This window comes from Lepus europaeus, chromosome 15 (genome assembly GCF_033115175.1).
Source record: "Lepus europaeus isolate LE1 chromosome 15, mLepTim1.pri, whole genome shotgun sequence".
Lineage (NCBI taxonomy): Eukaryota > Metazoa > Chordata > Mammalia > Lagomorpha > Leporidae > Lepus > Lepus europaeus.
In genome coordinates, this window is record NC_084841.1 from 95,842,459 (window position 1) to 95,863,921 (window position 21,463).

A 21,463-nucleotide genomic window follows, 5' to 3' on the forward strand; every position below is an offset into this window, starting at 1 on the left:
GATAAAGGCATGGGAAGCTCCCAACCGCCCCTTATCTGTGGGTCCCGGCAGACGGCAAAAGTATGCAAGGTATTTTCTGCATGCCCCCACCCCATTGTCTTATTGAAACCCTGTAACCATGCTTTTTTCTGCTTCTGTATCCCCCGCTTCTGCTATCTCCCAGGTATATAAGCGCCCCCCAGACACTACTACGCACGCCTCTCTCCTGCCTCCCGTTGAGTCGGGTCTGGAGACGGCGTCCGCGAGCGCTCGTGAAATAAAGCCGCCTCTTGCATTTGCATCATCTGGTCTGAGGATTTTTGAGTCTGGGGTTGCAATCTAAAGGACCCAGCGGGGATTAGGGTCCTTCAGTTGAAGTTTCAATGGCTTAGACCTGCCACTTATATGTGGCAACCTTTGAAACCCCAAATGTGCATATACAACCCCCAGTTGGATGTGCAATGGCTTTGGCAGTGAGTGTGCATGCTTGGTCCTCCTATGGGCCACCAAACATGCATGTTCAGTCCCCATTTGGCTTTGAAATAGTTTTGGCCCATCACTGCCCATGCTCCAGTCACCTTTGAGACAACAAACATTTGTGCATGCTTGTCAGTTGGATTCGCAATCCCTTGGGCTGGCCACTGCACATGCTTGGGCTGCTACTGAGCCACCAAATTCACATGTACAGTTCCTAGTTGGATTTTTTAAAAGATTGATTTATTTATTTGAAAGGCAGAGTTACAGAGAGGTAGAGAGTGGGGAAGAAAGAGAGAGAGAGAGAGAAAGAAGGAGAGAGAGGAGAGTTAGAGTTAGAGTGAGAGAGAGAGAGAGAGAGAGGGAGAGAGAGAGAGAGAGTTCTTCCATCTGATAGTTCATTCTCCAAATGAGTGCAATGGCCAGAGCTGCACTTATCCAAAGCCAGGAGCCAGGAGCTTCTTCCAGGTTTCCCATGTGGGTGCAGGGGCCCAAAAACCTGGGCCATCTTCAACTGCTTTCCCAGACCATAGCAGAGAGCTGGTCGGAAGTGGAGCAGCTAGGACTCGAACCAGTGCCCTATGGGATGCTGGCACTGCAGGCAGAGGCTTTACCCACTATGTCACAGTGCCAGCTCCCCATATTTGGATTTATAATGGCCTGGATGGAGACTGCCCATTCTGGGAGCAGCTTTGAACCACCAAAACCTCATGTGCCAGTCCTCAGTTGGAATCGCAGTGGCTTGGGCTGGCTGCTACACATGCATCAGCTGCCTGAGAGCCATCAAATGAGAATGCATTGTCTCCAGTTGGATTTTCAATGTCTCATGCACAGTCCTGTGGTTGGGGCAGCCACTGCTCAAATGCAGGCTGCCATTAGTCTAATCACTGTGCATGCTTGGGTTGCCCGAGTGCCACCAAATGGGCTTGTCTGGGCCCCAGCTGGACTTGCAATGGCTCATGGTCTGCAGATGTGGATGGCTACTTTGAATCTGCTGGACCTCATTGTACTTGCTCTAGTTGGATTTGCCGTGGGTTGGGCCAGCCACTGAACATCAGTGAGCTGCATGTGAGCCACCAAACACCTATACACAGTCCCCATTTGGATTGGCAGGGCCTTGGATGGTGATTACTCATGCTTAGACTGTCTTTGCACCACAAAGCACACCTTTGTGGATCCCAGTTGGTTTTGCAGTGGTTTGGGAGCTTACGGCACATGCATGGGCCGTCTGTGATCCACCAAAGATGCGTGCACAGTCCCACTGGACTTGCAATGACTTTGGCCAGCCACTGTGCATTCTTGGCAGCCTGTGAGCAATCATACACATTTGTGGTTCCCAGTTGGATTTACAATTGGTTGGATGATGACTGTACATGTGTGGATTCCCTGTGAGCCACCAAATATGCATGAGCAGTCACCGGCTGCATTTGTAATGGCATAGGTGGTGTCTTCTGGTGGGGGCAGCCACTTCATGTGCACAGGACACCAGTAGTCCAGTCACTGTGCATGCTCGGGTCTCCAGTGAGGCACAGAATTTGCATGACTGGTCCCCAGTTGGATTTGCAATGGCTTGGGTTGGCCCCTATGCATCCATGAGCTGCCTGTGAGCCCCCACATGTGCATGCGTGGTCCCCAGTTGTATTTGAATGGCTTGCACTGTGAGTGGGCCATGCCCAGGCCTACTTTGAGCTGCCAGACTTACATTTGCAGTCCCCTGTTGCATTTGCAATGGATTGGGCAGCCACTGCACCTATGTGGGCACCCGTGTGGGCAGCAAGCATGCATGCACAGTCATAGTTGGATTTGCAATGGCTTGGGAAGCCACTACACCTAAGTGGGCACCTGTGTGGACAGCCTGTGAGCCACCAAGCATCAATGCACAGTCCCAGTTGGATTTGCAATGGCTCGGGCAGAAACTGCAACGCTGAGGCCACATTTGAGCCACCAAGCCTGCATGCTTGGTTGCCAGGTTTATTTTCAGTGATTGGGCCATCCACTGTGCATGTGTGGGTGTCCTGTGAGCCACCAACAATGCATGCCCTGCCACCTGTTGGGGTTTGCAGGGGCCTGGGCATCCACTGCCCATTCGTGGGCAGCCTGTGAGCCACCAAAGGTGTATATGTGGCCCCAGTTGGATTTGTAATGTCTGGGTCAGTGACTGTGTATATTCAGGCTGTCAGTGGGCCACCAAATACTTATTCCTGGTTCCTATTTGGATTTGCAATGGCTTGGGTGGCCACAGTGCATATGTGGACAGCCTATGAGTCAGCAAAGATGCATGCATAATCCCAGCCATTTTCAATGGCTTGGGTGGTAACAGTGACACTTGGGCTACATCTGAGCCAGAAGACCAGTATGCATGGTCCCCAGCTGGACTTGCGTGCCTTGGACAAGCACATGTGGGCACATGTGTGAGCAGCCTCTGAGCAGCCACATTACACGCTTGGTCCCAGTTGCACTTACAATGGCTTGGGCACCAACTGTGCATGTGTGGGCAGCTTATCAGCCACCAAATGCACGTGCATAGTCCTCGTTTGTATTTGCGGTGGCTTGTGCCATGGCTGAACATGTGTGGGCCTCCTGTGAGCCACCAAACCAGCAAGCACACTCCCCAGTTGGAGTTGCAATGACTTGGAGCAGCCACTGTGCTTGCATGGGCAGCCTTTGAGCAACAAAGGCACATTTGCTGCCTGTAGCTGGGTTAGCAAAGACTTGGACAGTGTCTGCCCATGTGTGGGCTCCCTGTGAGCCACAAAATGCACATGTAGTGTCCCCTGTTGTACTTGCAATGGTTTCATCTGACCACTGCCCATGCAGGGGCTGCCATTGAGCAGCCAACTGTGCATGTGTGGTTCCCAGTTGGATTTCCAAGGGTTTTGGGCAGCCACTGCACATGCGTGTCAGATTTTGTGTCCCAACATGCACACAGGCAGTCCACAGTTGGAGTACAGTGGCTTGGGCAGTATGCTTGGGCTGCTGCTGAGCCACCACACGCACCTGTGAGATTCCCAGGTGGATTTGGATTGGCTTGGGAGATGACAGCACATTCTTGGACTGATGTTTAGCCACTAAATGCATGTGAGTGGGCCCCCGTTAGATTCACAGTGGCTTGGGCTGCTCACTACACATACGTGGTGGCCTTTGAGCCCCCAAACATACATATGCAGTTTCTAGTTGCATTTGTAATGGCTTAGGGTGCCACTGCCCATGATTGGGCCACCTATGAGCTGCAAAACTTGCATACGCAGTACCCAGTTGTATTTGAAATGGCTTGGGTCAGCTACTGTGTGTGGGCAGCCTGAGAGCCACCAAAGAATATTCATGGTCCCATCAGCTTTCAGTGGCTTGGGTGGTGACTGTGCGTGCTCAGACTTCTGTTGATCCACTGATCTCCCTTGAGTGTTCCTTGTCAGATTCCTAATGGCCTGGGAAGCCACTGCACACACCTGGGCAGTCTGTGAGTCTTCACATGTCCATGCCTGATCCCCAACTGGATTTGCAATGGCTTTGGTGGCCACTGTACCTAGGTAAGTCACCTTTAAGCCACCAAATGTGCACAGGTGGTCCCCAGTTGGAATTGCAATGGCTTTGGCCGGCCGTACTTTTTCTGCCTGTGAGCCACAAAGCATGCATGTGTGGTGCCCACTTGCACTTGCTTTGCGTTTACTGTGGTTTATAAAGGAAGAGACATGATGTTTTTATGTACTGTACGTAAACTGACAAATTGGCAGTGACTCAACACTCCTAACTTTGCTCTCCTACTTCTGTACTAATGGAGACGTGATTTTCACTTTCCAAGGAGCCACCTAGACATATAATCTGGTTTGTTCCATTGAACATCACTTTCAAACGAGCCACTTACATATGTAATGGGTTTTGTGCCATATGATCCCCCAGGATTGTAAAGCATGTGATAATTATTACAATGGAATATGATAGTTTGATTTTTCCTGAGACTTTATAAGATGTTTTTCAGAAATGGCAGTTACGCACTGGTGGAATGTGTTCAGAAATAATTTAGGGCAGGGTGTTTGGTGCTGTGGTTAGGCTGATGGTCGGGGCAGGGGCCTTGTGGCCCAGAGGTTAGGCCACTGCTTGCTGTGCCAGCGTCTTCATCTCTGACCCAGCTCCCTGCTAATGTGCCCAGGAAGGCAGCAGGATTTGGCCCAAGTTCCTGGGCCCCTGCCATCCCTGTGGGCGCCTGTGCACGTGTGGCGTCCTGTGAGCCACCACGATTGAGTTCTTGGCCCCTGACCTTTGACCGGCCCAGAGCTGCCTGTTGTTGCCATTTAGTGAACCAGTGATGGAAGAGCTCTATCTCCCCCCTCTCCCTTCCTCTACCTTTCGCTGATGCTGTGTCTTTCAGATACAAAAATACTCCTTGGGATGCCCACATCAGAGTGCTGTGTTTAAAGTCCTGGCTCCTCTTTGGATTTAAGCTTTCTGATAATGTTCATCCTGGGAGGCAGAAGGTGATGACCCTGGTGTTTGGGTCTCTGCTTCCCACGTGGGAGGCCTGGATTGAGTTCCTGGATCCTGGCTTCAGCCATGGCTACTGCAGGCATTTGTTGAGTCAACAGCAGATGGAAGATCCCCCCGCCCCCCGTCCACCTCCTCTTGTGTTTCTCTCAGTAAATGAACATTAACGTAAGTATGTATATATTTAAGATGTCCCTGCAAACAGGGACAGTTTGGCTTCCACCTTTGCTATGCATATTTGTGTGCATTTACTTCTTTCTCTTGCCTAGTTGCTTTGGTGGAAACTTGCAGTGCTATGCTGAGTAAGAGTGGTGATTGCAGACATTCTTTTCAGACTCCAGATCTTTGAGGAAATCCTCTTAGCTGTGAATTTGTCCAACATAGCCTGTACTGTGTTGGGGTATATCCCTCTGCGCTGTTTGTTCAAGGAGCCTAAGTCAGGAATGATTGTTCAATTGTATCAAGTGATTTCTCTGTCTATTGAGGTGACCAGATGAGCTTTCTCCTTCATTTTCTTTCTTTTTTTTTTTTTTTTATTTTTGACAGGCAGAGTGGACAGTGAGAGACAGAGACAGAGAGAAAGGTCTTCCTTTTGCCGTTGGTTCACCCTCCAATGGCTGCCGCGGTAGCGCGCTGCGGCCGGCGCACCGCGCTGATCCGATGGCAGGAGCCAGGTGTTTATCCTGGTCTCCCATGGGGTGCAGGGCCCAAGGGCTTGGGCCATCCTCCACTGTACTCCCTGGCCACAGCAGAGAGCTGGCCTGGAAGAGGGGCAACCGGGACAGGATCGGTGCCCCGACCGGGACTAGAACCCGGTGTGCCGGCGCCGCTAGGCGGAGGATTAGCCTATTGAGCCGCGGCGCCGGCTTCCTTCATTTTCTTAAGGTGATTTGTGATAGGTTCTTGGTTTGCACAGGTTGAGTATACCTGAATTCCTGTGATAAATCCCACTTGATCAGTATGAATTTTTTTGTGTGTGTTGTTAATTTCGTTTTGTTTGTTGAGGATTTTGCTGCTGTGTTCACTGGGGACACTGACCTGTAGTTTTTAGTTTTTGGTTGCGTCCTTGCCTGTTTTTGAAATCAAGGTAATGCTGTCCTCCTAGAAAGAATTTGGAAGGTTCCCCCCTTTGCATTTTAGGGACGACTTTGAGATTAATCAGTTTGGTTCTTACTGAAAGTTTGCTAGAATGAAGCCACGAAGCCCTCTAGACCTGGGCTTTTCCCTGCTGGGAGCTTTCTTCTTACTGCTTCCAACTCTCAGCTTATTATTGGTCTCTCTTCAGGTTTCCTGTGCCTTCATGCTACAGGTGTGGCAAGTCACATGTATAGAGTTTTATCTTTCTCTTCATGGTTCTCAAATTTGTTGGCATGTAGTTTTTGCAATAATCTATAATGGGTGGTGATGTTTCTGTGTTATCATTTACGTTGTCTCGTTTTCATCTCTGCTACCATTGACTTGAATCTTCTCTGTTTTTATTGTCTGGCTGAAAATTTGTTCAAAATAGTGCTTTTTTAAAAAAATATTTATTTTATGTATTTGAAAGACAGTTTTTAGAGAGTCAGAGGCCAGGGAAGGTAGTGGAAGATGGTTCAAGTCCTTGGGCTCCTGCAGCCATGTGGGAGAACCAGAGAAAGCTCCTGGCTCCTGGCTTCGGAATGGCACAGCTGTGGCCATTGCAGCCACTTGGGGAGTGAACCAGTGGATGGAAGACCTCTCTTTCTGCCTCTGCCGCTACCTCTCTATAAATCTGTCTTTCAAATAAATAAATTAATCTTTAAAAATAATTCACTCTGATTTCTGCCCTTTCATTGGAGAGTCAAAAATATGTATATTAAAACAATTAGGATATTACTTCTGGAATTTTCCTGTTTGTTGCCTGATACCATTTTTGTCCCTCGTTTGCACCATTTACTGCATTTCCTCCATTCAGTTGAATTTTTGTAGTTGAAAGTTTTGATTTATGCCTCATTTTCTTCTTGGCACATATTTGGGATACTTTATGTATGTATTGGGGATAATTGTCCTAGTGAAATTAGTATATGAGATAAGAATATTATAGTATATAATATTATATATTATATATAATATTATTATATATTATATTATATTAATATATATTGAGGAAAATTATTGTGTCAAGAAGACATACCATGGGGTGGGAATTTGGTCTCTTAGTATACCAGTGTGGATGAATTCCTGAAACATGAAAGAAAATTATCTAGGGGCTGGTGTTTGTGCCATAGCAGGTAATGCTGCTGTCTGTGATGCCAGCATCTCATATAGGTACCAGTTCAAGTCCACTTCCAGTCCAGCTCCCTGCTAATGCACCTGGGAAATCAGTGGAGTATAGCACTAGTGTTTGGGCCCCTGCACCCATGTGAGATCTGGAAGAAAGAAGCTCTTGGATCCTGGCTCTTGACTTTGGCCTGGGCCCCCTTTAGCCAGGAGGCCATTTTGGGAGCAAACCAGTGAACAGAAGAGCTGCCTCTCCCTCTCTCTGTTTCTGTGACTCTGCCTTTCAAACAAATAAAATAAATCTCTAAAATATTATCAAAAATATGTTGATACTGAGTTCAGATACAACATCCTAAATATATAGCCCTTTAGTCTGAGTCAATGCCACCTACAATAGCATACAAAAATTCTGCTCCTATGTGCCTTGGACCAATACTGCTTTTCTTGTTATTGATAACATAGTCATACCTTGTGTTCCTGTGTATAGTTAATTTTATGTAATTCCCTCTTAAGTGTTATAGGAGTTAAAAGGTGGATTCATGGGGCAGCAATTAAGTCATCTCCTGGGATGTCCACATCCCACATAGATTTCCTGGGTTTACATCTGCTCCAGTCCTGATTCCAGCCTCCTCCTGATGTGCACTGTGGGAGACAGCAAATCTCACAACGGCCCAAAACGCAGCCCACAGTTCTTTGTGGGCTCCTGTATTGGAGTGTGAGTGGGCATGGATGATAGGGCGCTTTGCTTGTCATGGAATGGGAGCCAGAAACACAGCTGCTTAGAAGCCGAAAACCAAAGGCACAGAAATGAGTCTGAATCCCATTGTTTCAAGCATGTGGGGGCAAAACCCCCAAGCTACTTCTGGGAATCTGTAGCACCACTGGGAGAAGTACTAGGCTAAGACTGTCGGGGGGTGTGTTTGGGAATTTGTAATTTGTCGGAGAATACAGACATGCAGGCAGTTCATGATAGACCCTTCCCAGGCAATGTTCAGGAGTGGGAGCATTTAGTAACATTTCCCACAGATCAGGGTGTAAGTTTCCTACCTGAGTGCAGCCTGTGTTAGCCAGTATAGTATATCTTCTCCTAGACAAGCTCTTGTTCCCCTCTTTTGCAAGCTACTCTGCACAAAGGTGCCTTGCCCAAGAACTCTCCATCATTCCTCCCTGTGAGAAGTAAACACTTGGTTTGTTTTCAAAGACTGGTAGATTCCATGCACCTGAGAGTGCTTAGGGAACCAGGAAGTTAGTGGCCAAACAGCTGAAGCAAATGCCAGGAAGATTGTCACGCTGTTGTTACTCAGCCAGTGAGGAACTGGGGGAGGGATCTGCTTGCTAGGAAATGAATAGCTTGCTGGAAACTGCTCCTGGTGTGCTGGCCACCACGCACAGGGTGTTGCAAGATCAGAAGTCGGGTCTCCCCCTTGTTGCACTCACTGAGTCGAGTCCATCGCTTGAGCGGATGGGTGAAGCCGTTTCTCACACAAACCGAGCTTTAGGAATCATCTGTTAGCCAATGGAGGGCCGCCCGTGGTGAGTGTGTGTGTTCCCCGAGAGGCAAACATGCGTGGCTTTGCCTTCATTACTTGGCTGTGGTTTCCTGGGCTGTCCTGAGCTCCAAAGATTCCCAGGGATGAGAGGAGGCAAGGACCTCAGTTTCCTTGCTGTGGGAACTGAGGCGATGCCTGTGAAAGCACATTTTGCCCACATGAGAGGGTTGTTAGGAGAAGGCTGCACATCTCTGCTGGCTGCTTCCTGAGTTCAGGAAACTTGGCCCTGGTCGCAGTGCTGCTCACCACGGGGTGAGGGTGAGGGACTGAGCGAGAGCTCGGGCTCTGCCTCGGGGGCTGTGCTCTCACTCCGAGTTCACTCTGCCTGCTCATCCTATGACATTGTTCCGTCTTCTGATTCCTGGTGTTTCCAAACTCTCCACTTCCTGTCCTCCAGTAAACTCATCCCCTTGCCTCCCTTTTTTACCCCTTCTCCCCTTCCAGCCCTCCCTCCCCCTATCTGCCTATGCATATCAAGGATTATGGCTATGAATGCCAAAATCCTGCCTTAATCATGCGTTTTTATTTCATGGGTGATCTTAGTGTGCAAGATGATTTTATGTAATGACTGGACTGGGCCACCAAGTGCCCATATATTTGGCCAGGCATAATTTTGATGTTTCTGTGTGGGTATTGCTGGCTGGGTTTCACACCTGTACGCCTTGTAAAGGAAATTGCCCCTCCTGGTGAGACTTGATTAGAGAAGGGCTATGCGGTCTGTGAGCAAGAGAGGACCGCTCCTCCCTTAGTGCTTAGATAATTGATATTAGAATATTCTAATAGTGTTCTAGAATTGAAGGAATGGCTCTCCTGGGTCTCCAGATAGGGACACAGACATCTTGGTATACCTGGGATCCTCCTTCAATGGCTCAGGAGTGTCAGTAGCTGTATAATGCAGTTTTTTCCTTGCTAGTACAGGGAAATGACAGATACCCAGAGCAGTGAATGGATGTTTAAATAGATATGCTGATATACATCATGGAGATGTCTGCGTTCTGTCATTTCTACTTTCATTGCCATTTCTGGTTAATTCCTGCAGAAATCTTGAAGACCTGGATTATGCTAAGGTGTCGGGCACTGTGGTTTTATAAAGATGAAAGAAAAACCATTGCACCCTGAACACACAAGCTTTTTAGGTAGATAAAGCAAACTCGCCTAAGATAACAAATCAAAGTGGAGCGCAGAGAAATGCTTTGTCTCACAAAGCAGGAGCACAGTTGAAATTTGGGCCTGTGTAATCAGCAAGCGGGCCAAGTGTGTTCAGTTCAAGACTCAAATCAACTCACCTGTTTCGGGGATCAGTAGGAGCAGTAAGGTCCCCTGGCTTTTCCCTAGATGAGCTGATTCCCTCCACATTGGATGTCCATCAGCCACACCTGGGTAGATGCCTGAGCCGTGATGACCCCAAAATCTTTCTCAACACATTTCAGCCTTGCTTGAGCCTGTGGTTCTGGCCAGGCATTAGATTCCCTCCTGGCAAAATGTCTTGCACAGTGCCGAGGTAGTTTGTCCAAGCTCTCTGGTGGCTGAACTGCTAGTGGTGATGTGCTGGTGTTTTCTCAGCCCAGATTAGAACCATGGTCAGGAATTCAGTGAGATACTCTTGGAGTGGAGGAGCAAAATTTTTCATTCTCCCTCCAGGGGCGTGGCTAACCAGCTCTAGTTACAAATTACCTAACTAGCTTCTCTGGGAAAGGAAGGCTGTTTCTTTCATTTCTAGGATTAACCCACTACTGTTAGGCCTAGAAGAAGAGTCTTCCTGGGTGGAATCCAAAGCTCCCCGGCAAACTATCTGAAGAATGGCACATGAGGAGGTACACAGTGTACCATAGTGATTCTTTAATAAGTGGAAATGACTGTTTTCTCAGCGATATATGCATAAAAGCCATCCTGAATCCTTGCTGATAAGTAGGAGGGTCAACACTAGCTTTTGAGCATTGGGTTAAATGGACTTCATGGTGTTGAATTGTTCACATTATGCTCGGGGTTATCCCAAAGACCACTGGCACTGCAATCAGTGTTCACATAACCAAAGGATGAATATAGTCCAATTTAGCATGTTTTAGCTGTTTCCACATTACCCACTTGCATAGGCCAGGAATCTCCATCCAACATATTTTAAATATGAATCAGTCAATCTTATTGATGTAAAGATCTTGGACCACTGGTGTTTACTGAACACTTGACCCCGGGTTCTCACCACCTTGTTGCTAAAGAGATCCCCTATCTGCTTCCCCCTTGTTCCTCAGAAGGGCTCTGGTCCTGTTGTGATTCTGGGTGGCAGCGTCTCCTTCTCATGTCTTAATGGCACCGTGCTGGGAGGCACTTCCTGAATGAAGCTTCTGGTGTTTTATTTACGCTCTTAGTCCCTGTCTTCATGGATCTGACCTCAAGGCCTCAACCTTGCCACCTTTGGCAGGCTAACTTTGTGCTAAAGCTTTCTGGAGTTAGTTTTGTGAAGGGGAGTGGAGAGAGGAGCACTGGTTCTTAGTCACATGTCCCAGAATCCAAGCAAGAAACCAAATGGCAATATCCTTAGACACCTTTAAATGGCATATGCCTGTCTGAGAAAGAAAAAGCCTAGTGTGGTTTGCGGGGTCTTGTTTCCCACTTAAGTGCAGTGCAAGAACTTCTGTTCTCAGATTGCAGAATTGCCAGGCTGATACGGCATCTTGAAAATCTGTCTTTGCTATATCTCATAACATTTAAAATGTTGTGTTGTCATCTTCATTTATTTCCAGGAATTTCTGAATTTGCTTTTTAATTTCCTCTATGACCCCAGTTCACTCAGGAGCATGTTCATTCTCCATGTGTTTGCATATTTTCTTTTTCTTTTTTTGACAGGCAGAGTTAGACAGTAAGAAAGAGACAGAGAGAAAGCAGTTAAGGTGGGAACATAGATACTTTGGTTCACCCTGTAAGTGGTCGCTACAGCCGGCATGTTGCGGCTGGCGCGCTGTGCCAATCTTAAGCCAGGAGCCAGGTGCTTCTTCTTGGTCTCCCATGCGGGTGCAGGGCCCAAGCACTTGGGCCATCCTCCACTGCACTCCCGGGCCACAGCAGAGAGCTGGACTGGAAGAGGAGTAGCCAGGACTAGAATCCGGCACCCCTACCGGGACTAGAACCCGGGGTGCCGGCGCCACAGGTGGATTAGCCTAGTGAGCCATGGCGCCAGCTGCATATTTTCTAGAATTTCTTAAGTTAATTTCTAGCTTCATTCCATTGTGGTCAGAAAAGATACAGTATGAATTCAATTTTTTAAAATTTGTTGAGGCTTCACCTAGTATATGGTTTATCCTAGAGAAAGTTTCATTCACTGATGAAAGCTATGTGTACCCTGCAACTGTGGGATAAAACCATGCTATAGATATCAATTAAGTCCTTTTGGTCCAGAGTACAGATAAGCTCTGTTTCTTCATTGATTTTATGTTTTTTTGTTTTTTGGTTTTTTTTTTTAGATTTTTTTTTTACTTGAAAGACAGAGTTAGAGACTGAGAGAGGTCTTCCATCCGCTGGTTCACTCCCCAGATGGCTGCAATGCCCAGAGCTGCGCTGATCCGAAGCCAGGATCCAGGAGCCTCTTCTGGGTCTCCCACATGGGTGCAGGGGCCCAAGGACTTGGGCTATCTTCTGCTGCTTTCCCAGGCCATAGCAGAGAGCTGGATGGGAAGAGGAGCAGCTGGGACTAGAACCGGTGCCCATATGGGATGCCGGCGCTTCAGGCCAGGGCTTTAACCTGCTGCGCCACAGCGCCGACCCCTGTTGATTTTCTATCTAGTTGATATGTCCATGGATGAAAGTGTGGTGTTGATGTCCCCCATTATTTATTTTTTTAAGATTTATTTGAGTTACAGAGAAGGAGAGACAGAGAAGGAGAGACAGAGAAGGAGAGACAGAGAATAAGAGAGAGAGAGAGACAGAGAGAGAGAGACAGAGCGAGACGGAGACGGAGGGAGACGGAGACGGAGACAGAGACGGAGGGAGACGGAGACAGAGACGGAGGGAGACGGAGACAGAGACGGAGGGAGACAGAGACAGAGAGAGACACACACACAGACAGAGAGAGGTCTTCCATCCGCTGATTCACTTCCCCAATGGCTGCAATGGCTGGAGCTGCACTGATCCAAAGCCAGGAGCCAGGAGCAGCTTCTGGGTCTCCCATGTGGGTGCAGGGGCCCAAGGATTTGGGCCGTCTTCTGCTTTCCCAGGCCATAGCAGAGACCGGGATTGGAGGTGGAGCAGCGGAGACTTGAACTGGAACCCATACGGGTTGCTGGCACTGTAGGTGGCAGCTTTACCCACTATGCCACAGCACTGGCCCTGAAATATATTAATTATTGTCACATACTCTAGTATAGATTTTGGTGGATTTTTTGTTTTTGTTGGAAACTAGGCATATTACCATATTAGTCTGTTTATAGTTGTAGCTTGGAGCAGTTACGTAGTTCTTTTGGTGAAATCTACAATTCTTAGTTTTTTGCCATCTTATGTAAATCTTGATTACTCACTCTGTCTATACACACACATACACACATGCTGAAATATTTATAATAGTGTGATAGCAGAATATATCTTTGCTTTTAGGTTTCTCTACTTTCCAGTTTATTTTTAAATGGTAGCTTTGAATGTTAGAGTATGTGGCTTGTAGTTTATATTTCACGGGTGGTCTAAACTTGATTAGGGCAACCTGCAGATGTTTGAGGTAGTTTAGTATTCTAGAGAGGGCTATTAATATGGACAGTGCCTAGAGGAGTACTGTATGCCCTCTGAACACACAGTGAGTAGTTTCTGATGGATTAGAAAGGAGCAAACAAGAAATGAGTTATTTTCCCCCTGGAACTTCCCTGGACTGATTTTGAGTCTTGATGGGAAATCAGTGAGTAGGTTTATCACATACACGACAGAAGTAAGCTTTATAATGGTTTGCTGCCGTTAGATTTTGAAGTTCACTTTCACCTTAGTCTTGAAAGTCAATTCTAGTACTTTGGTTTCACTTGTAAGGAACACATTAAAGATTAAATTGAAATATTACCTGCAAAATTGTATTAGAAGACTTGCTCCTGCTGCCATATGCTGAAAATTGACCATGGATAGTATCTAGAAGACCATAAGACCATGAGTCAGCTGGTAAGGTGGTAAGACTGAAATATGTATCTTGGTAGGTGAAATTAGCAAAGAAACAGATAATCATGATTATACCTTTATTTTTACAGGAAGAGATATAATTAGAGTATGTGTCTACAGCAGTAGAAATGGTTTCCAAAGAGTATTTTTTAAAGGAACAAAATGAACGTGAATTAACTTTTCAGTATAAGCTTTGAAGTAATAGTTGGTTATGAATTGTAGTTGCACCAGCTAGCACCCCTGTGATTTAAGGGTCTTTTGCTTTCTAGAGCAAAATCCCTTTTCCTGGCTAAGGCTGCTATGAAAAGCCTCAGCTTGGGAGGATAGATTTTTTTCAATTCTTATATCTAAATATTTTTGCCCTTTGATTTGGAGGAGTAGAAAAATGGAAGTAAGGGGGCCGGCGCCATGGCGCACTAGGTTAATCCTCTGCCTACGGCGCCGGCATCCCATATGGGCACTGGGTTCTAGTCCTTGTTGCTCCTCTTCCAGTCCAGCTCTCTGCTGTGGCCTGGGAGGGCAGTGGAGGATGGCCTAAGTGCTTGGACCCCTGTACCCGCAAGGGAGACCAGGAGGAGGTACCTGGCTCCTGGCTTTGGATTGGCATAGCTCCAGCTGTTGCAGCCATCTGGGGAAGTGAACCAACGGAAGGAAGACTTTTCTCTCTGTCTCTCTCACTGTAACTCTACCTGTCAAATAGATAAATAAAAATCTTTAAAAAAAAATGGAAGAAATTTTAGTAGTTTCAGTACTGAAAAAAATGCAATCACTGTGTTATATATAATGATTCATAGGTTGATCTTTCACAAAATTGACTCTAAGGCTTTTATTAAGTAAACAGCAGAATGATTATATCTTGTAGCCGGTGCTGCGGCTCACTAGGCTAATCCTCCGCCTGTGGCACCAGTACCCCGGGTTCTAGTCCCAGTTGGGGCGCCAGATTCTGTCCCAGTGGCTCCTCTTCCAGTCCAACTCTCTGCTGTGGCCCGGGAAGGCAGTGGAGGATGGCCCAAGTGCTTGGGCCCTGCACCTGCTTGGGAGACCGGGAGGAAGCACCTGGCTCCTGGCTTTGGATCAGCGCAAAGTGCCGACCGTAGTGGCCATCTTGGGGGGTGAACCAATGGAAGGAAGACCTTTCTCTCTGTCTCTCTCTCACTGTCTGTCTCTCTATCACTGTCTAACTCTGCCTGTCAAAAAAAATTGATTATATCTTGCATAAGTCTGGGAGGAAATGGCCACTGTACAGATGCATTGAGTTTTAGAGCAATCATGAAATTCTACCTGGAATGTGAAATTGAGTATATGAATGATAAAGCATGTTGTTTTAGCTACTTTGAAGGAGTGCCTACAATTTGCCAGTAAGCCACAAAATAAGATCCTATATAATGTATCAGCAGGATAACTTTAGCTCAGTGGGAGGGTGAGAGTGGGTTGTGAAGATTTAGTGGGACCTTGGTAGAGAACTTTATAAACTTCTTTCTCTTTAATACAGACCTTTCTTGCACCTTGTTATCATTGAGGACATTTTCTGAAATTTCCGTCACGTAAGTTTATGCACCAACCAGAATACACAGCTTTTCTTTTCCCCTTAACTTTAGCTTTCCCAGTTATCACCTCAGTGTTGCAGCAACACTGTGGTACCTGACACTGTGCCTTGGTGTTATCGTACCTTATGTGCTGATCTTAATGAGACTTAAGAGTCCTTTCTCTTTTTTAGTTTGATTCACAGCCTTGATGTGGACTTTCTTGTTTTATGTCATTGTTCCTCATGTGAAAGTGTTTAACTGCTTCTTGGTTGTATTGGGAAGCATTGTAATAAAATTTTAACTGGGTATTCTTGAATTGCTTTTACAATAAACCAATTTTATAATCTTTAATCTTACCAGCTTTTCACAGTTGTGTTATTAGTTAGGGCTTCTTGATAATACTTGTAGTTGATGGAATGCATTGATTTGGAGTTTCAGATCTTCCAAAGCACTATTTGTTGTAATAATAACTTTGTAAAATTGAGTGCCTTTTTTAAATAAGAAAAAATGAACATAAGGAAGTGACTTTGACACAGATAATGTTGCTGTTTTAAGTATTCAAATTAAATAGATGCATTCATGACAGGAAGACTGAAAAAAAAAAGTAATTCAGAATTCATATCAGTGTTGCAGCCCAAACATTGCACAAGTGAGAAGCAGTATCCAGTAATTAACAATTTTGTAGCTTTTGTACATCTGAGGAGTACCAGTTGCATTTTATCTTTGCAGACGTGTTTTTATGAGTTGTGGGTGTGCCTGTCTTAACAATTGTTTTCTGTATCTTAAAGTATTCCCCACATTTTAAATGTTTTATATTAGAGATTTCTTTAATGCATTTTGTATATATTTTTATACACACACACACACACACACACCAATGTTACCATTTTTTGTTTCAGATATAAGAGCATGCTCACGTTAGGTGCTTAAATTGCTATATCTTTTTTCTTATGTAATACCTTCTTGCTTGTTTATGTGATTCAAATATATTCTTGCCTTAAAAAATAAACTGGAACAGCACTTTGTTAACTCAGAGCCACAGTTTCCTTATTAAACATTCCCGGCCGGCACCGCGGCTCAATAGGCTAATCCTCCGCCTTGCGGCGCCGGCACACTGGGTTCTAGTCCCGGTCAGGGCACCGATCCTGTCCCGGTTGCCCCTCTTCCAGGCCAGCTCTCTGCTGTGGCCAGGGAGTGCAGTGGAGGATGGCCCAAGTGCTTGGGCCCTGCACCCCATGGGAGACCAGGAGAAGCACCTGGCTCCTGCCATCGGATCAGCGCGGTGCGCCGGCCGCAGCGCGCTACCGCGGCGGCCATTGGAGGGTGAACCAACGGCAAAGGAAGACCTTTCTCTCTGTCTCTCTCTCACTGTCCACTCTGCCTTTCAAAAAAAAAAAAAAATTCCCCTGATGGTTGTAAATGGTTAAATCCAGTACAGAGTTCTTCACATTAGATTCCCATGTGATTTTCTAGGTTTTCAGTTGCTATTATTAAAGGTTCAAGCCCCAGAATTCCCTATCCTTCAATTTCCTGTGATAGTGTCATGAATGTGAGTTCGGTTATGAAGGCAGATCTCAGCTGCTTAGCTAAAGGCATTCAGGTGAGCAGATTCTGAACCCTGCTTATTTTTACCTGTTGGACTCCTCAATTTGTTTAAATGTCTCATAAAGTTTCTTTGTTAAAAATTGGCACTCTTCAGTTGGAGGCCTAGACACGTAACCCACAGGTGTTGTGGCTGTTGGACAAAGTGCTTAGGTTTCTCAGCACCACTGTCCACATCTGTAGAAGCTCTGTTGGCCATTTCAGCCTGTCAGATTCATGCTGGCCTGCCATCCCACAATGCTGTCATTCTGTTTCCATAGTTATTTTAGGGAGGTTGAGAATTGATCTGAAATGAGTTGGATTCTCCAATCCCTATAAATTGATCCTGAAGCCCCAATCTCCACTAGTTCAAATGTGACTGTATTTGTTTACTAGGGCTTTAAAAAGTAGTAGAACTCAAATGAGGCCTCTAGGGGGGTCCTAATCCAGCTGGAGTGCTTTACAAAGAAGCAGAAGACTAGGGCTTCCACAAAGAATCGTCAGGGTTGTAGTGGTGAAGAGCCAGGTGCGGACACAGTGAGAAGGCATCTGAATGGCAAGCACCGAGGCCTAGAAGGAACCAAATGGGTCAGGACTTTGCTCTTCGACTTCAATGTCCAGAACCCGGAAGAGATAACTTTCTCTGACTGTCACTACCTCGTCTTGGAATTTTATGATGGCGTTCCTCCAAAAATTCATAAGGGAATGTCCTCCATCAAAAGAAATGTCCCTTTGGGTCTAGGGAACTTTTAGAATTATGGCCCCCAGCTCACTAACATGGATTTTATCTTGGAAGATGAACCTTGGGAATGTCTGGGCACAAAGATCTCCTTCCACATTGGTGTTGTCACCAAGCGTAAAGTTATTGTTATGTGCCAGGCTTTGCTCTAAGTACCTCACAGATACAGACACCGCCATGTTCACAAAATCACAGAGGAAGGCACAGTGACATTTCCTTTAGGAAAACTGATGCTACAAGAGGTAAGGCTCTTGTCCTGCATTCCAGGGCCACTCAGCAGACTGCACCGCAAAAGTGAAGGAGCAGCAGCATGTGCCCCACACCTTTTCAGGGAGGAGCGAAAGAATCGGTGTGTGCGGAGTGCACCGTGCCAGGTACATGCAGAACTGGGGCTCAGCAAATGGCCAGTGCTGCCTATGTGGCCATTAGTATCAGCATCTAAAGCTGAGCTTCTGAAAAAGGAAGACTGAGATGTTCCTGTACCAGTATTAGGAACAATAGAGGCTAAGATGCACTTAAAATGAATGAATGAAAAACAACAGGTCTAGACACTAGTACCACCTCCTGTGCAATCCGTGTATGCCCACACATAAATCAATCCTCAAAGTACACTATTATATTTAGATTTTTATAGTGCTGGAATTGATGTAAAGGGAAATAAAAGGCACATCTGAATGCTTAGTAAACATTTCTTGAATAGAAAGTTTCATGGGAAATACCTTTCTTTAATAGTTACCTCCCAATTCACAGGCTTAATCAAAGTGTGATTTGGCCATGTAAAACAGATCAGATTCAGCAAGTAGCTGTGACTTTACAACAGTTTTTGTCATAGTAACTTCAGGCTTCGACTCTGGAGTGGTAACGTAAAGCTCTTCCAAAGCTGACAATCCTGGAAGTCATGATTCTGACAGTTTCTTTTAAGTCTTGATCCAATATATTCTTGTTCTCTATTCTTCACTCCTGCTTTTGAATGCCTCTAATTCACAGTGTTATTCTTTTTATAAATGAATCTCTGACGTCTCTCTATACACACACACATTATTTATATAAATTTAAAAGAGCTATCAGAGACAGTGATGGAAAGATGAACATGTGTCATCCATTGGTTCACTCTCCAAATATTGTTAAGTGTTGGGACTGGACCACGCTGAACAGATGAGAAAATAGGTAGGGCAGTCAAAAAGAGCCCACTGCTTTCCTGAGACACTCTTAGTTGAGGCGTGTGTCGAGCTGCTGCTAGTTGGCCCTGTGTTGAGGTACCAAGCAATATGAGGATGGGTTGGGGGGGGGTTGTCAGTGTAAGGCTGGCACAAAACACACCAGACACTGGAGTGAGGGAAAGGGTTTTTTGGAGAAAACCCAGCAGACTGGAGGGAAGGGGCGAGGATGGTAAAAGGAAAGCACGTGTCCCGGAATTGGGTCTAATATCCCTTTTCCAGGGGGCAGGCAGGGAAGTAGGAAGAGGGAATCCCATTAGGTTGGGGGTGGAGCTTGACACCGGTGGTTGGGCCATGTGGCCACCTGGCTTTCAGCAATGGCGGTGGGGGCTAGGGTCTAGGATGTAGATCAGGGTGTAGATCGCGCCATAGATAAGACTGCGCCATTTTCCTAACAGCCAGCATTGTGCAGCACGTGGGCTGCAGACTGAGCACTACTGATGATGGGGATTGGCTTCAGTCATAGTCACCGATGCACTGATGTGTCTTTCAGGTCCTATCAGTCAGCCTGCTGCAGAGTCTGACCAGGAACTAAAGTGCAGCCTGCAGCCCGAGCTCCTTGTGTGCCTGCGTACGGGGACAGAGTGTGGGGAACTACGCTTGTTACGGGATGAAGAACTGAAACACACAGATCCATAGTAGGTAACACTGAAACATACAGACGCAGGTATGAATTCCTTCATCTCAAGCTTTTGGATGCAGAAACTGAAAATCTTTTCCTGGAGACTATCACCAGTGGGGCAAAGTACTAGGCTCTGACCTCTGAGGGACATATGTGAGGAATTATCAGTGTTACAGAAGGTGGAACCACACAGGCAGTTCAAGATAGAGCACTTCCACATGGAATTCTTTCAGGTAAGGGAGAATTTTGAGATATTTCTTAGTGATCATCAGCTGTCTTTCATTGCTGGAGTATAAATTTGTGAGAGTCAAAACACTCTTCTCGGCGCCGTGGCTCAACAGGCTAATCCTCCGCCTTGCGGCGCCGGCACACCGGGTTCTAGTCCCGGTCGGGGCACCGATCCTGTCCCGGTTGCCCCTCTTCCAGGCCAGCTCTCTGCTGTGGCCAGGGAGTGCAGTGGAGGATGGCCCAAGTGTTTGGGCTCTGCACCCCATGGGAGACCAGGAGAAGCACCTGGCTCCTGCCATCGGAACAGCGCGGTGCGCCGGCCGCAGCGCGCTACCGCGGCGGCCATTAGAGGGTGAACCAACGGCAAAGGAAGACCTTTCTCTCTGTCTCTCTCTCTCTCACTGTCCACTCTGCCTGTCAAAAATAAAAAAAATTAAAAAAAAAAAATAAAAAATAAAAAATAAAAAAAAAAAACACTCTTCTCCAGCCAAGCCTTTGTCTGTTTTCACAAACCTGAAGCTATGTGCAGTGTGTGTTGGCCAAGAACTCCTCTCTACCATCTGAGAACAAGCTTCAGGGAGCATCCGTCCATGAAAGCAGGCCCCTCCGTGGTGAGTGTGTGCACATATGAGAGACAAACATGTAGACCTATGTCTACTCTGCCTTTGTTACACTGAACTCGGTAGACATCCAGCAGAGAGGAGGACACCTCAGTTTCCCATCCTGTGACAACTGAGAAGCAGCCTGTATATGAACAATTTTGTGTGTATTTGAGAAAATTTCTAAACACCTGAAAATCTCCACACTGTCACTTTCTGCCTCAATTCATTAACATTGGCTTCAGGCCTGCCAGGTAGTGTTTGTCACCAAGAAGTAAAGGACAAGGATTCAGCTAAGGTTTGAGACGCCGTCTTCAGGCCACTGCAGCCCGGTTCTTGAATTGCTTTCATTCAGTACACTTTGCCACTCTGGTTCTCCCTAGTTTTTTTCCTCGTTTCACCATTCTTCCCACCCCAACCCCAACACCCCTCTCCTATCTTCCTTCCTTCTCCCCCACTCCACATTCCAGCCCCCTCTTTCTTTTTTTCTGTGTACTATAACGTCTTACAGCTATCAGTGCTGAAACCTTGTCTGATTCCTGACATTGTTGTTTTTAATCTGACTCGATAGTTATTATCAACTTGACTCAGCCACTGAGTGCCCAGATATTTGGTCAGACATTTTTTGTAGTTTTTCGGTGTGTATTTCTGGAAGAGACTGACATGTGAATAGGTAGACAAAGTACAGCAGATTGTCCTTATTTTGTTGAAGGCCTAAGCTCTTGAGTCATTTGAAGACCTAAATAGAAGCAAAGTGCTGACCTTCCTCTCAGCCATATTAGCTTTTATTATCTTTTGTCTCCATCTTGCCAATGCAATTTTGATAACTGTAAGCTCCCATTAAGCTCACTCAAGGGATTCCATACCTGTAAAATCAATCTGTAGAAAACCAAACATTTCAGTAGGTAAGTACTCAGGTGATAGATACCTATGTATTTTTGCATTGCATGAGTTCTAACTGTGTGAAACACTCTGATTTGCTTACTCAGCCAGCACATAGAGTCACGTACCTGTATGGCATTCATGTGTCAGGCACTGTGGGCTATGAAAACTAAGTAAGGGCCAGCACTGTGGCATAGTGGGTAAAGCCACTGCCTGCAGTGCAGG

General features: G+C 46.2%; 1 protein-coding gene across 1 annotated transcript in view; it reads right to left on the minus strand.

The window, feature by feature from the left end:
- LOC133774342 (histone-lysine N-methyltransferase PRDM9-like) overlaps window positions 1-21,463 on the minus strand; it is a gene marked incomplete at its 5' end in the record, with an annotated part of 52,867 nt that overhangs the window by 692 nt on the left and 30,712 nt on the right. The gene's annotated exons all lie outside the window — the stretch shown is intronic.